Here is a 4259-nt window from a genome sequence, read left to right as displayed (position 1 = left end):
TTTTCAACTTCTATTAAAAATCAAAATTTGAATATAGGTTCATAATTATCCTAGTATTATAAAATAATTACAGACTATGCCATCTACCTTGTCAAATTCCTTATTTTTAACATTTATATTTATTTACTTTGAATTTCGGAACCTATTCTTGGGCAATTATTTTTTTAACCTGTTTTTTCTGGGTTTAAATACTTAATGGCGATTCTCCCCCAAGATTTGAGCATAAAAAAAAAACTTTTCAACCAAAAATAAATTAATGGACAGACACCAATGTACATAAATAACCTAATACATATAATAATATTATAGCTAAACAACCAATGATAATATCTACCTAATACAAATTATTTTTATTCCCAAAAAAGTATTGATTAGGTACTTGTATGTTGGAAACTTATGGTGATACATGCCCAAAAAAAAAAAAAAAATTACCGACATGTCTAATACATGATAGGTAAAATGATAAGGACATATTTATGTAGAAAAAATAGGTACATAATTCTTAAACTATAAAAATAAAAAATAAAAAAAGGTAAATTTACCCTATATTAGATAGGTAAAAATATATAGGTAATCTGTTTACCTATATGCACCTATATTCCTCAGAAGAAAAATTAGGTATTAGACATAATTAACTTTACTAATTAGTTTTTGAGACATTGGGTTAGGCCTGGGCACGGTTCGGGTCGGGTCAAATTTTGGCCGACCCGCGAGCCAAACCGAAGGAGAGCTCGGTTCTCGGGTCGGGTCGGGTCTAGGATGAAACCCGAAAATGGGCCAAACCGGCAATGGGCTCGGTTCTCGGGTCGGTTCTGAATTCTTCTCGGTTTGAGCTTGAGCCCATTTTTTCAATTTTCCAAAAGCCCAAATCTTATTTATTTTCGGCCAAAAAAAGCCCAAATCATATTTTTTTAGTAAAACAAAGCCCAAATCCGATTTCCTTTCAGCCAAAACCCTTTTTTTTGTTGTCAAATTGCCAAAACCTATTAAATTCTTATGAACAAGCCCAAAACACTTTTTACTTCTCTTTCAAAACCTGAAATTATGTAAATTCAAGCTATAAAAATCCATCATTCCAATCTAAGTTTCTAAACTAAATAAATCTCACATACACACATTCAATTCAACCAACCAACCAAGGAAAGGAAATATAATCTCTTACAAACCATTACAAAAAATAATACACAAACCAAATTAAACTTATGACATTAAAGATTACAACCCATCACAAAAATACACATAGAGATAATATCCTTGCAAAAAATCTGCTGCATCCATTCTTTCAAAAGCATTCACAAAGCAACCTACACAACACTTAAAAGAATTAACACAAAGTTTCACCATCAACAAATCATAATTAAAATAAGATGCAATAAAAATACCTTCCAACATATCTTAATCACACTAAGAAGGGAGAGTCTTATTCAAATTTGTCATGGATGTTTTACTCCCCATTTCTACAAAATATAATAAAATAAATCAAACCAATTTGAGTTAGAACACATAAAAATAAGAAAATAATCGGATTCAAATATACTTATAGAAATGAAAATATTACCCATTTCAATTGATTCATAGAACTCCATCTCCTCAATGCTTGGCACATATTGCAATGAAGCTATATCTTCGGACCTTATCCAATTTTGGGAACAAATCAAAGCCTCAACCATCCAATTTACAAAAACAGATTACAAAAACAGATTACAAACACAGATTGCAAACACAGATTTAAACAGATTACAAACACAGATTTAAACAAAAACAGATTACAAACACAGACTTAAACAAAAACAGATTATAAAAACAGATTACAAAAACAGATTACAAAAACAGATTACAAAAACAGATTATAAAAACAGATTACAAAAACAGATTACAAAACAGATTGCAAACACAGATTGCAAACACAGATTTAAACAGATTACAAACACAGATTTAAACAAAAACAGATTACAGACACATATTTAAGCAGATTACAAAAACAGATTTAAACAATAACAGATTACAAAAACAGATTTAAACAGATTACAAAAACAGATTTATACAGATTACATAAACAGATTTAAACATATTACAAAAACAGATTTATACAGATTACAGAAACAGATTTAAAGAGATTAGCAGCAGCAACGAATATTTACCTCCATTTAAACAAAATTTTCCAAACTTTCAAAGCTCAGAATACCAGCAGTAGCAGCAGCAGCAGGAGGCAGCAGCAGCAGCAGCAGCAGCAGGCAGCAGGCAGCAGCAGCAGCAGCAGGCAGCAGGCAGCAGCAGCAGCAGGCAGCAGCAGCAGCAGCTGCGACGCTAAACAACTGTGAATGAAATCAAAAAAAGGGTTAGGTTACAAACAAGCTTCATTCGTTCCATAAACAAGCTTCACTCAAAACAGCAACAGCAAAGATAGATATACATTACAAAAAGTAAATCATATGGGGACACAAATGAAAGACTGAAATGAACTTAAGTGCAATAAAATAGGGTCCAACAGAAAAGTATGAATCAAAAGAGAGCAGCATAGAAAAGCATAAACGAAATCAAACAAGAATGTTCCATCCACATATCATATTGGCCACCACAGTTTTTGCATCACATGTAGCAATCATCATTGAGCATATGATTTAATATGATAGTCCAAGAATGTGCTTTCTCATGTTCTTTTGTTTATGATTTGGCGGTTTTGTAGTTCACATTTGAATGAAGACCAAACCATTTAAAACCTTTGTTAAATAAGTGAGAGTGTATCATCTCCATTTATTCTCAACAGACCAGAAAATAGCTGTAACTACATTACATTCGGCTCATACAGATTTCCGAAGATTTTGGTTGTGTTCCGACAAGGAATGAGAGAGAGAAAGACAGCTAGTCGAACCTAGTCGGGAGGGTGACATGTTTTATTTACATGGGTTGTATGCTTTCTCATGTGCTTTATTGTTCTGGAGCTAAGTTTAGGAACCAAAATACCTACAAAGAGGAATCCACATGATAGTAGATTAGATGAAGAGGTGCAAAGTAGCACGACCCTTTTGGCCTGAATCACCTATCGCTATATATATATATATATATATAACTGATAAGAAAAATCACAGATAGAGGAGTAGAATCCAATACCAATAAGAAGTTCGGTGCCACTGGGTTTAGCTTCCCCAAACATCCATGCAAATGACAGTGCCATTGTTGCAATCAGAACCGCGAACACTGCTTCCAGCTTCCTCACACCATAATTTTCAAGAAAAAGAAAGATGAAACTGTAGCAAGGAAACAAATGAAATTATTTTCGAGTTATCAATTTTAAAATAGTTGCAAGTTCAAGGAAAAAAAAATTTGTTTCAGTTCTAAGACAATGCAGGAAAAGAAAGAAACTACAAGCTTGGACTATCATAAACTTTATTCTTTTGAACCTTAAAAACTGAAAATTAGTCAGCGAGAACTAATAAATCTATTCGGCATGGTTGAAATGAGCTTCACTTTCCAGAAATTAAATATTTTTAAATCTTGGATTTTCCAGGCAACCAAGCAGAATTCAATCCTTCACTTTGAATAGACTCTCAAATTCCTGATTTCAAACAACACTACATCTTTCTATAAACTGAACTAAGTCAACTGGCTGACTAAGAACTTCAAATCTTTAACACAACTACAGAAAGCGCCGAAACCAGTGGCCCTCTGAAAATTGTGAAAGAATCAAACATACTCATATCAAAGAAAAGCCACAGAAATTGCTTGCACATTAAATACCAAAAATCCATACATCGAAAGTAAAGCCATGTGGAGCTGATGATATAAAAATATGTAATTCTAATGCACACATTCAATTTTAAGCCACGAATAGAGATTGAGACAGAAATATTTATACCTTCAATTTTGCCTATTAATCCAAACCCATAGAGACTAAGCACAACTACTGCAAAATTAAGAACAAATTGTGTTAATTACAACAGAATACCAAAATTTCAAAACCCTAATAATCTACTAAATTAGGGAAAATGAAAACAACTAAGAATTCAAACCAAATACATACAAATTACCTTAGAATGAACCAGAGCCCTCCAGAATTTACAAGGATTCGCTCCAAAAACCAATAAAATTGGATGATGTTTGGTTCGAGATGAGAGCCAAGGGACGAGTCGAGAGAGAGGCAGAGAGAGAGACAGAGAGCCAAGGGACGGCGGCCGATGAGGTGAGGGTTAGTCTCAGATCGGGAGAGAAATAGTGTAGGGTTTCGTTTCGTGAGTTTCGTGAGTGAGTGAGAGAGAAAT

The 4259-nt window shown here is 33.4% G+C and overlaps 1 long non-coding RNA gene across 3 annotated transcripts; it reads right to left on the bottom strand.

The window, feature by feature from the left end:
• LOC109950472 lies at positions 1025–4252 on the bottom strand. Of its 3 annotated transcripts, XR_002272727.1 has the most exons (8): positions 4029–4252; positions 3857–3904; positions 3112–3248; positions 2873–2964; positions 2142–2315; positions 1559–1632; positions 1383–1457; positions 1025–1304 (listed from the first exon to the last, which is right to left on the bottom strand). It is a non-coding gene; the product is annotated as an uncharacterized LOC109950472 (long non-coding RNA). The 3 variants fall into 3 exon arrangements; XR_002272728.1 differs by lacking the exon at positions 2873–2964; XR_002272729.1 differs by lacking the exons at positions 2873–2964; positions 3112–3248.

The sequence above is a fragment of the Prunus persica genome, chromosome G7 (assembly GCF_000346465.2).
Source record: "Prunus persica cultivar Lovell chromosome G7, Prunus_persica_NCBIv2, whole genome shotgun sequence".
Taxonomy (NCBI): domain Eukaryota; kingdom Viridiplantae; phylum Streptophyta; class Magnoliopsida; order Rosales; family Rosaceae; genus Prunus; species Prunus persica.
The sequence above is the reverse complement of the archived record's forward strand: the minus strand, read 5'-3'. Positions and strand labels throughout refer to the sequence as shown.